Source organism: Barbus barbus, assembly GCF_936440315.1.
Source record: "Barbus barbus genome assembly, chromosome: 17".
NCBI classification, from domain to species: domain Eukaryota; kingdom Metazoa; phylum Chordata; class Actinopteri; order Cypriniformes; family Cyprinidae; genus Barbus; species Barbus barbus.
The window spans coordinates 13,088,081-13,101,312 of record NC_136745.1 but is presented as its reverse complement, the minus strand read 5'-3'; positions in this window follow the sequence as shown (position 1 = coordinate 13,101,312).

Below are 13,232 nucleotides of genomic sequence, written 5' to 3'. Positions count from 1 at the left end.
AATATTACAATACAAAGCATGACAGGATCCCTTAATCTGTGTGTAAACTTTCCCTCATCCATCCGAAATGAAACCCACACGCTTATAGTCCGAATGCACCGAAACGTTGGCTGATGAATGTGTGCGGGTGACTCTCGTACGCTGCTGTGCACCTAGTATTTTCTTACGCCTATTAATGCGTTAAAACGACCCGCTTTAGTATTTACTCCCGTTCCCGATGCGTGCCGAAGACAAAATCACTTCCTCGTTCATTGAGGCTGATTTCAGCACCATTGCTGGCGGACAGCTCCCGCTCCATCCCGCATAGAGCAAAAGACAAACAGTCGCGTTCCATCCACACACACATATAAAGGTCATAATTACCTGCACGGCGATTTCAAATGTCTCGAGAAGCTGATTAACTCCTCAGAAATTAAAGTTGAGATCAGTACTGATACAGCGAGGCTTTAACTGCTCGTTCCTAACATCTCTGGTTTCCAGGCAAAAGAAGGACGTCCTTGTTTCTCGTGCTCAGAGAGGCAAGTGTGAGTGTCTGTGAGGGGAACTGCTGCTGCCGCTGATAAAGGCACTCACTGAATCACATGGAGAGCTCCCATCTGAAGCGTCCCATGTTCTGAGCGATCCATTTTTAACGACTGTGCCTGTCGTGGGCAGGTGTCCAGCTACATATTCCCGTTACATGCATCTGCAATCCCAGCGCTAGGGGATGATCTTATTTAAAGCACCTTGCCTTGATGCAAAGGACTTGTCGCATTCAAATGGGACATGCATGGAAGGTTATGTATAGGATGCGGTGCAATGCTTTTAGTGTTACGGCACGGTATGATTGAACGATTAAGCCTCCGATTGCTCGGCCTCACCTTGAAGCTATCTGATGCGACTCTGCATGCGTTTTCCTGACCAAGCATGATTTCAGAAAGTGTGGCCGATATGTTTATCCCGAGAGTGTGATAAGTGCTGGTGAAGGCGTACAGATGTTCCTCGGGTTTCAATTGGCAGGTTAATTGTTGCAATTATAGTGAAACCATCTAAGCCACCAAATCCAGGACTGGATGTATAAAACAGGTCAAACCTGCTACTGTGTGAGTTGTTTAAGATATATTCCCACTTGTAGCACTGTATTAATAGTTCATTTGGCTTATTCAGGTCTATAATAGCTATATAGGGAAAAAAAATATCATTTGGTAAACTGTATATCCACACACGTGGCTTTGTTTCTTTGTAGTTTTTTGTGAAATTTACTAGCAAATTCTGGGTGAAAATTGCTTTCAGTATAGCAACTGAAAAAAAAAAGTTTTGTTCATCTAATAAACTTACAAATTCTTGTAAAGGCTGTAAAATTTTTTTTTTTTTTAGTATTTAGAAATGCATGGAGCTACAAAATTTGTTCTTCCATCACTATGTTTTATTTTCAAAACCCATTATATGACATGGCATAATTCTCTCTTTAAATTAGAGGCAAATATGATATATTAAGTATATTAAACCCCAGAATCGCAATGAGATGCATATAACTCAACGCACAAATCTCAAACACGGTGAGATCAACAAATGTTAATTCAGTAAAAATGTGAAGTCAGAATACATATCAATTTGAATGGCCATCAATAAAGAAAGATGCTGTTTGGTTTCAAATGATGTGTTTCTAGCGTCTACCAGCTGGGGCTGAAATATTTGAGACCACATATAATAGACATGGCATGCTTTGTCAAATTCAGTGATTAGTTTTCCCTCAAAAGTGCCTATTGCATCAGTTTGATGCCTTGTAAACATAACTTCACTTCCAGACAGGTACTCTCCAATTTCCAGCCAATTTGATTGAAGCTGCTGATCTTTGGGTATGGCTTGCCAGATTTGTTTGCATCATACAGTCAGGAAACGAACAGTGGGTGTCTGTGGGTCTCTGTGTAGCTACAGAAGAAACGTTTTTCATTTATTTGATGCAACCCGAGGACAAGTAGTGAAGTGGGTGAAGCTTTATCCATGTTGAAAAAAAAAGGGAAGCACTGACTGGTAGATCAGTAGCGCTGCTTTTTGTGCCTTGATGTGACAAGAGAGAAAATCAATTTTGTTTATCTAATCTTGCGTGTGTATGCGAACAAAATACATCAAGTGTTAAGTAGGCGGACGTGATTTTGAAATTACCATTAATACATATCATAAGACGGCTATATCGGTTAACACTGAAACTTCCCTGCATTTTTATAGCCAACTTGATCTGAAATGCTACAGGTAAAGTGGCATATTGCAGCAGAATTTACAATGCATGCAGTAGTGATGTATCATCTTTACGATTTGACGTCCTCTCTGCCCTTCTGCACTGCAATATTTTATTTAGCTTTGTATTCAAATCCACCCATTTATACTGATGCCAAAAGAGGAAATGATTCACATATGGGGGAGTGAAGGCTGGTAATAACCTGGATTACAGACCGCAGTGGGTGTCAGATTCCCTGGGAATTTTGAAGTTGACATTTTGAGACATTTCGCCTCCCACCGCACTGTTACAAACAACAGTGAAGGAGCATTCAGCCTCAATCAGCGTTGTCGCCCACACAAGAACCTCACAAACTCTAAACACCGCCTAAATACTTCACTTTCTGACCAACAGCAAGCACACAATAGTGATTAGAATGATCGCAGTGATAATGACGAGGAAGGTGGTATGCGAACAGCTGTGTTTTTGTATTGTTTTTTAATGTATTAATGAATGCTGCCTCCTTAAATCTGCTCCTTAAATTAGAGATTCATTCCCCACATCTGTGTTTATCTGTGTTGGCTCTGTCACGCTCATTTCAATCTAAACAATGCAAAATGGCTTTGGGGCTGAATTGAGTAGCATTATCAAAACAGCCTGTCACACTTTTGCTGCATTTGATTTCTTGTCTCTATTTGTTGAGTTATTGCTAACTAAAATTGGAGATGGCTTTCGAAAATTGTGACATTACAGTCACTATCCAAACCGTCAATCTTTCTCATCTTTGTATAATGATTATGGTTTCTTGGCGACACACACTTTCCCATAGCAATCAAAGTAGTCTGATATTTATGATTTTTAGTGTTCAGTTGATTTTGTGCCACCTAAAATCTATTTAATTTTTAATATGTAACATTTTTAATAAGCAGCAGCATCCAGTCCATGGCCAAATAATGGAAAAGTAACCTGAATCAACTTATTATTGGGTAAACAACATGAGTAGCTTTTTATTTAAGCTCTTGTGTCCTTCATCATGAGCTGTTGCCATGCCGGCCGTATTGTTTTCATTTTTTCAATCATGCCATAGTCAATTAAGGGAACAGCCTGCACTTTACATGGGTATTAACAAAAATCCCATTCTGCAAAATTGTTTAAATCCTGAACTGTAGAAACCGAAACGCCCACACGTCGTATTTTATAGCAGGTACCGCATCTTCAGCGTTCAAAGAGAAAATGAGAGATAGAGAGAGGCAGAAAAGACAAAAGTGTTTACTGAAGTAATGGATGTTCTGACTCATCGTTCCGAAGATACTGCCTTCTAATCTCTTATATAAAACGCTCTAATTCTGAGGATATTTTCAACAGTCTTCCGTGTCCTAAATATTAAACTGTGACTGCAGTGCTGTTGTACTAAATGTGTTAATGCACCATGAGAATTAAGTAATGCGTCATGTGGAAACAAGCTACCCTGCAAGTAAATGTCAAAAACCAACTAAAGAACAGGATGTAGCACAAACAAACCAACACACACAGGCATAAATATATATATATATACTGAGCAATTTGCTTACTCTCAAAATGAACTGTATTACCCTGAGTAAGCACAGTACTCCATCTGCGCTTGTGTTCATTGTTATTTCTTGGTAGATGGTGTGCAGGTTTGCAATAATGACCGTGGGTAAGTGGACGCTGAGAGACCCCTGAATAGATGATCGCAATTTTCCATCCCTCCCGGTTCCTTCCGTTTTCCCTTTGGGAGCACTGTTTTCAAAGCTATACATCACGAGGAATGGGTTAGAAAGTGTTATTTTCCTGAATAAACTTGATTTGCCTTCAGGCTATAACTTGCTGTTTGATAATCACTTGTGGGACTGATTTGTTTTCATTAACAGCATCATCAAGCGCTATGGTCAGAAAAACACGTTGGACCTTGAATGAATGAATGATGCATTTATATATTATACCTTGAATTCAAACAGTCACTTGATGTGAAACAGTATCCTTCAGGCAAGAGATAATTACTAGATATAAATCCCCACTGGTCATTTCCCTTTAGATTTCAGGTGTTTATGCAAGTTGGAGCGTTTCAAGGGTTTAATAAAAATAGCTTTAATTATGAAAGATCTTATGTTCAATTATACCCCCTTAGGTAAATATGAAAGCTGTAGTAAATAAACCTGCTCACGTCCTTGAGGCTGTGATGGCAATCCTTTTGCTTATTCTGAACTGATGTATAAATAGTCTTCAGATGCATACTGAATCCACCCGCAATTTTTAAAAAGATGTCAACTGTCTTTGAAGTGAAGTGACATACGGCCAAGTATGGTGACCCATACTCAGAATTCGTGCTCTGCATTTAACCCATCCAACATGCACACACACATAGCAGTGAACACACACACACCGTGAACACACACCCAGAGCAGTGGCCAGCCATTTATTGAGGGTGGAGAGAGCGCTGTACATTCAAACCCCCCACCTACAATCCCTGCCGGCCCGAGACTCAAACCTGCAAACTCTGGATTACAAGTCTGAATCTCTAACCATTAGGCCACGACTTCCCTAACATTGTCTTTGGAAAACACATAATTTGCTAATGAATTCAAGTCTGTGAACTAATTCTTAAAGAAACAGTTAATCCGTAATTAATCCAGTAAATTATTTCATCATTTGCTCACCCTCATATAATTTCAAACCAGAATTTATTTTCTTCTGTGGAACACAACAGAAGATTGCCCTGTCCATTCCTTCCAGTATTATGGAGGTGACTGCACTAGGAAAAAAATGATGTAGGTTTTTACGTTGAAATACATTTTCACTTTAAAATGTCACAAATAATTGTGTGTGTGACATAAAAGTCATCATAAAACTGCCATGATTTGTGCAACAGACCAATTTAAGTTGTTATTCATTAAACCTATTTATGCGAGTTCAAAGAAGAAATATAGTGAAGTCTGATAGCAAATCTGTTGATTGAATTCGATCTTTTCAATCAAATGTTTGATCCAGTTGCTACACAGCACTTCCATTCTCTCTTGGATTCTAAAATCTTTAAAATAGCCATGATCATATTGTGTGTCTTACAGCAGCTATTCAGATAACAATGTCTGTCTAGACCTTAATATCTTTAGCTCCCTATTTCTTTCAGTGAGTCATGACCAGTGGTCCTAATGATAAGTCTATTCTGCTGTCTTGTGTCTTTTCTTTTCTTTGTCTCTCTTGTCCCATCCCTCTCTCTTTCTCACTTATTATATCTCAAGACTCTGCTTGTGACCCAAACTGTCATTTGTTTTCATTAATGCTGTCTTAGCTAAGCAGTCTGAAAATAAGGAGCATTTCAAAGAGATAAATCACAATGGTGCTTTTATGCAGACTCTGCTGTTAGAACATAGTATGTACTCTAAAGAGGATTCAGTTCAATAAACAATATAACTTAATCATGTTAGAAGCCATATTGAGTTTAACACGGATGAAAACAAGGTTATGAGTGACAGACTTGCAATGGCAGGCACTATACTGTATATAAGTCTCAGATCATATAATTGATCACAACTTCTACGTAACTTTCGGTTGGTATTTTATGGAGTTTTTGTCTACTGAAAGTTTATTTGTTGGAGGGACGTTTTGTAAGTTGTATGTTATTACACTCTTAAAGATAAAGGTGCTTAAAAGGTTCTTCACAGTGATGCCATAGAACAACTGTTTTTGGTTCCACAAAGATTCAGTCAAAGGTTCTTTAAAGAACTATCTCTTTCTTACCTTTTTATAATCTGAAGAACAGTCTTTCACCACAAAGAACCTTTTGTGAAACAAAAAGGTTCTTCAAATGTTCAAATGCCTCTATGGAACCATTTAGACAAAAAGGTCCTTCTATGGTATCATGAAGTCATCAGAGGTGACGAAGGATCTAAATAACAAAACGACTAAATAAGATGACCATGTAGGCCTACCTTGCACCTGTCACTGAAAATTGTTGGCATTGCAGCTTGTTGAAAGTAATCACATAATCAGAATCAGAATGACTGCTCTGGGGAGTCAAGGGTACCCTTAACATTGCCGTTTTCCGTTAACGTCAGCAGATCTGTCCGACTCCCTCTTGTACAATCCAGCCATCTAATTCTGTTTCTGTGTAATAGCAGTTTGAGGACACAAGCCGAGCATCAGCTCAATTTTAACAGTTAGGCGTTTCAAGCAAAAGATCACATGCAGTGCAGACTTCATTTTTAGTGTACTTTATGAAAGATTTCAGCTAAAAATGCTTAGAGGAGACTCCATCTTCTTTGACTTGTGTGAAACTGAACTAAGACTTTCTAACTTTCCAAATCCTGCTGAATTTATATGCTGGTCCAGGCTGGTTTATGTTAGGTAGTGCTGGTGTATCAATTTAGCCATGATGTTTACCAGCTAGACCAGCACTAACCAGCCTGAGGATCCATCCAGCTGTTAGCCATTGAAAAGTAGTAAAGCAACAGCTCATTCCCTGACCACTTGTCTCTTGTATACACTGCAACACTTCAGATATAACCTAATGGCACTGACTCGACAAATAAAATAAAGAGAAGAAGGTCATGAAACCTGTGACTAAGGAGGGAGGTTTATAATTCCCAACAGAGGTGCTCCAATTAACTCTGGAAGTGTGAATTAGATTGGTGGCTGGCTGACCCACTCACAATTGTATAACATTAATTATCTTTCCCCAGAAGAAGTAAGATGAGACTGATGAGATGGCTCATACAGTGTAGTATGAGCAAGACTTAAAATATCAACGCCAAGAGAAAAAAAACGTAATTATGTTCAAAAGTTATTTGAGGATATAATGAAGAGTTGATACGTTTTTGGAACTGCTAGTGGCTAGTGAGGATGTAGGCCTGTTCCTGGCAAAATTATATCCAGGTGATGAGAAGTTACCATGAAAGTGCAGCTGCCATCATTACACTAAGGAAAATGTGAGAAAAAGGCTTCGGCTCATTTTCTGCAAATAGAACAATGAGAAATAGTGAGCCATACGTCTCTGTAGTCAGAAGAGAAAGAAAATGAGGGCGCAGAGGATTGGCAGAGTAGTAAGAGTACAAAAAAAAGCATGTTCAAAAAGTCATTTCATGTGCACATGTCATCTTAATGACACAGGCATATGTGTTTTCTAATATAAAACAATGACCAGTAACTTTAATTCCCTTGTGACAAAAAACAATTATAGCTGTCTATGTAGGCAGCATTTTAGCCATCACAGGTGCATTCTTGATGCAAAGCCTGTTCCAAAAACTTGGCAACATACTTATTATGTGTGAGTATAGAACCTTCTTTTGTTACGTGTAATTGAAGAAGAAAATCCAATGATACACTGCATTTTCACAAGCTCAGTAAAAGATGTCAGACAAGTCAAGAGGACATTTTGATAAAGATTTTTTAATTTAATTTTAATATTTTTAATTTTTTTAAATAATTTTTCACAATATTTCAATGCATTTAATATACTAGTATAGTGTTAGTTTTTTTGTTTTGTTTTTTGCTTCATATGTGTATGACATACACAGTAAATGTGCTGCCTTTTCAGTGCATTCCCGTATGGTCACTTATTATATCTCATTTCAGTTAGGATGTCTATTTAGGCAGCAGGCAAGGTAGCTAACTAGGTTAGTTAGAGCTATAATGTCAGTATTATGGGGTATTTGGGGGGTATTGTACTGTACTGAAAAAAAGTAATTTATGTAGAAACAATTTTCACATTTAGAAAATGCAAGTGAATTTCATAAATAATTACAAAGAATCAGTAAGTAACAGTGAATTAAACATGACATTTTGAAGTAGAAAGCCTGAAACAGCCTTTGCTTGTAAAACGTACTCCAGTAATCTTTATTTACTTCGAAAAATATTTTTTACAGTTCCAAATGTAAAAAAATATATATTTTCAAACAAAAGGGTTTATTTTATTTTTTATTTATAAAAATCTATATTTTACTTTATACATGTAGTTAAATCTAATTAAAAAATATAAAATACCAAATTAATAACTATAAAAATATTATTATATTAAGAAATATTTTACCTAATATGTGTGTGTTATTTGTATGTCTATTATTAGAGGACAATATCATTAGATTAACAAAGTATTGTAATATGTTTCATTTTTTTGACACACAGTTGCTTCATTTGAATCAAATCACTTGTGAGGTTCTTTTTCTATTTGAGTTAATGCTCATACAGATGAACACAAAGATAGCTCAAGGAATTTTGGAACACAGCCCATGTTAGAAAAAGCGAGAGAGTGAAAAAAGCCACAAGAAGCAAAACATTGGAGGGGTCACTGCTTAGTAAACCTCATTAAAAGCCTCAGGGTCATCACAAACCTCAATCTGATTTGAGAAGCGGGACATGATGGCGTTCTGCTCTCTAATGAGGAGAGAGAAGGGCCTGAAGCCTCCGAGAAGAGCCAACGTCTGGCACTCTGTCTCTGCGACACATAGAGGCCTGTCACACTCACTTTCTCCCTATGCTCTTTTCGTCACTCCCTCTTTCTCTCTATTCCTTTTCTTATTTTACATATTCATTCACACACACATTCGCTGAGACAAAGATAAGCAGGAAACCTCTCACAGGACTGAAATTGGTCTGTTTGATAGACTCTCACAGTCTCAGTGGGGCACCTCATATAGTTTCACCGTGGGATGAACGATGACCAGTTTAATGAGCTTGTCTCTCTTTCCTGCAGCTTGCAACCTTTTCCCAGAACACATCAGGTACGTGAAATGGACCTGTGTTACAAACAGCAGTATCTAAATGTTGTTTTACAATGACACATTTCTATCGACACTATAAAAAGCATTTGACCTGAGGATAGTGCTGTCGTACTTCAATGGATTGTGGTCAGGAAAAAACATCATTCAATTGCTCTCTGCATTTCTGGGGGAGATTTCCAGTGACATAACGGATTACTAAAGCAGGTGGAAATGCTTGAAAATATTTCAGAATGATAAAACAGCTGTTAAATGTGAAACAATGTGGCATTTTCCATAAAATCTTCTCTGGAAAGCATGAAGAATCTCGACTCTGTAATTAATTAAATAATTGCTTAGTTTTTAATTAAATTTCTATATGTCTGATATTTTAATATTAACCTTAATATACTTCATATTTATTTCGTACTAGACATTTTGCATGATGACACCGAGCTGGCAATTTAACTCTTGCAACTCCCTCCCTATAAATAATATGAATCTGTGCACCAAACTGACTGGTAAACTACATATTGATTCACTGTGCTTCACTGTGCAGCCATGGCAGGTCACATCATTTCAGAAAATAAAAGACTGTCCTGTATATTTATGAAAGGAGAAAATTCATTCTGTTGAAGAAGACTGTTTAGGTCACGTCTTGAAATGTTGAAAGTACGTTACTTGAATCTTAATTCACTGGTTCAACACAGCAGATGTGAGTTAGACTTAAAATCTCTATACAGGACCAGTAAATCTCAGAACAGATGGAGGCTTCACACTATGGGATTCTCTCTACAGGAAATGATGCGCATAAGATCCTGTCTTCGATTGCTCTTAATTGTCATTATGCTTCACTTATGTGTCACTTGATATAAGAGAGACATGAATTTTGCTGTTTAACTCTCCATCTAACACCTCTCAGATCAAAATGAAGAGCTCAGCTTGTATGGCCTCTCAACTCAGAATCCTCACCTTTTTACTCAAGATCTCCCCCATAGGTTCATCTCCGTTGCTGCTGACCTATCAGACAGCATGTAAAGATATGTACCTCTTGGACAATCAACTGACCTTGTACTCAGTGCTGTCAGTGTTCCATATTAACAAAGCAGACTAATTCAAGCTAGTTGTTTTTTTGAATAAAGATGGGAATTTTAAAAATAATTGTGCTATTTCATTGCCAAATAATAAGATACTTCCAATAAAAACATGTTTACAAATATTTTAATTGGCATTTCAGTCTGTTTAGAGGTAGCATAAATGCAATCCAGTTGGCCTAAATGATAAATATAAATTTATTTTTCATTTAAAATGTTATCAACAAAACTCACAATGTGTCAATACACTGCTTTGAGTCTCACAATTGTAAGCTGTATATATTTGATCTACTAAGAAGAACCAACTCATTAGAATAATTTTGGGAATTGGACTACACTGGTGGCGCTGAATGTTTTTGACGCACAAAGAACCTAGCCGACTCACTATAGTCATTTGTTAGGGAATTGTAATACAATGGTTGCAATATAGGCCTATGTTTGGTTCAATAAAAAGAACCAACTCACTAGAATCAGTCATTTGGGAATCAGACTACACTTATAGCTCTGAATATTTTTTGATTCACTAAATAGAACCGACTCATAAGAATCACTCCTTTGGGAATCAGACTACACTGGTTGCACTGAATGTTTTTGATTCACTAAAAAGAACCGACTCATAAGAATCACTTCTTTTGGAATCAGACTACACTGGTTGCACTGAATGTTTTTGATTCATTAAAAAGAACCGACTCATACGAATCACTTTTTTTGGAATCAGACTACACTGGTTGCACTGAATGTTTTTGATTCACTAAAAAAAAAACGACTCATAAGAATCACTTCTTTTGGAATCAGACTACACTGGTTGCACTGAATGTTTTTGATTCACTAAAAATAACCGACTCATAAGAATCACTCCTTTGGGAATCAGACTACACTGGTTGCACTGAATGTTTTTGATTCATTAAAAATAACCGACTCATAAGAATCACTCCTTTGGGAATCAGACTACACTGGTTGCACTGAATGTTTTTGATTCATTAAAAATAACCGACTCATAAGAATCACTCCTTTGGGAATCAGACTACACTGGTTGCACTGAATGTTTTTGATTCATTAAAAAGAACCGACTCATAAGAATCACTCCTTTGGGAATCAGACTACACTGGTTGCACTGAATGTTTTTGATTCATTAAAAAGAACCGACTCATAAGAATCACTCCTTTGGGAATCAGACTACACTGGTTGCACTGAATGTTTTTGATTCATTAAAAATAACCGACTCATAAGAATCACTCCTTTGGGAATCAGACTACACTGGTTGCACTGAATGTTTTTGATTCATTAAAAATAACCGACTCATAAGAATCACTCCTTTGGGAATCAGACTACACTGGTTGCACTGAATGTTTTTGATTCATTAAAAAGAACCGACTCATAAGAATCACTCCTTTGGGAATCAGACTACACTGGTTGCACTGAATGTTTTTGATTCACTAAAAATAACCGACTCATAAGAATCACTCCAATTAGTTGCAATTTATGTTTTATTTCAATAAAAGGAGCTCACTCATTATGATTTAATTTAATAAAAGGAACCGACTCATTAGAATAATTTAATTAGGTATCAGACAACACTGGTTATGCTAAATGTTTTTGATTCACTAAAAAGAACATGACCTACTTTTGAGTCATTTGGTCCTAACTACACTGGTTGCATGTATGCTTAATACTCGACTTATTAGAGTCATTTGTTGTGCGCTGATTCTGTAGCAGTGTTGCGTTTTGATTCATTCCCATTGGCATGAACATGCAAGATTAATAAATATGAGTACTGTTAATAGAACCAGATGTCATTTGGTTCTCAATTAAATCATCTTTACAGGCTATTATTGCTCTCCTACAATCAACTACAGCGAGACATAAGCGCATGAAAATTACTTCTGTTGAATCCTTATTCAGTCATCAGAACTTGATTCAAACCTCTCAACTCGCCTTCTTCCAATGCTATTATCCTACCACACCAGATTAACTATGACTGCTGCGTTAGTTCTAGCTGTAGTTTGCTTTATTCCTGGACCATGTTTAGTAGCTTATTCAGGCTTACATATTCTCTCTTTTACTGAAAGTATTAAATATTTTACACTACAGTATGTCTTTTGTACCTTCTGCTGCCTGCTGTAATGTTAAAGAGGACAAAATGTTCCTCTAGGGAACTTTAAAAGGAACAAAACAAATTACAGCAATATGAAAGAAAATTTAGCATGAATAAATTGTTGTTGGTGTATAGTAAATTCAAGAGTGGTCATTGTGTTAGGAATACAAATATATACTTGGTTGCAAATGTAATATAAGGGTCATAAAAATAAAATACAATCTGGATCACATCATCTCAACTTGCATACTGTCTTCTGTCTTCATCTTGTAAGCTGTCATAGTCATTCATCACAGGTTTGTATGGCAATTACTTTACAATCAACAGTTTGGCTTTGTCTTAATCTGTATCTTCTGGTGTTGGTTTTGGAAAAACAAAACATTCTGAAACAAAAACCAAACCACAGTAATATTCAGAATAGATAGCTTGGTATTATTGTATAGCCTATCCCAGAGTGGTCACTTTGTTCATTCTTATGAATACACATTGAGAAGCCACGGGGCATGAGACAGAAAATCTAATATATGGATCATGTCAAAGGAAAACAAGGCCTCCGATGAGAGGTAAGATAAAGGAACGGAATAAAGAAAAAGACAAATCTCAGTTTATTTTTCTTCATAGCCGTGGCCTGTGGCGTCTGGTGAGCAGTGGCTTGTGTATCTGCATCGGCTGTGTTAGAGTTTACAGTTCAGTTAATGGCAGCCAGAGGCAGTTCCAGGGTCAGTGGATATTCTCAGCTCAGCTCAGACATCTGTGTACCATCCTTTGAAGTAATACTGGAATATGATACACTTTAAAATAAACGTTATATCAGTGAGGAGTCATGTTATGAAGGAAATATTTCAGTATTACCAGAGCAACAACGAAAAAAGTCTCACTAACCTATACTAAAACATGCCAAAGGATTGTGTAAAATAGACTTTTCCCTGTCTTTGGCAATGAGTTCTAATTTCTGATATGTCAATAAACACCTGCACCCAGGGTGCGAACTACGGGGGAGCTAGGGGGAGCTCGGCTCCCCTTAATAAGACATGGGCTCCCCTGAAAACGTGATTTGTGAAATTTTGGGGGGTCTCAAAAAATATTGACAATGTGTTATTTTGACGTGCAATTTCAGTTTTGTGTAATGTGAT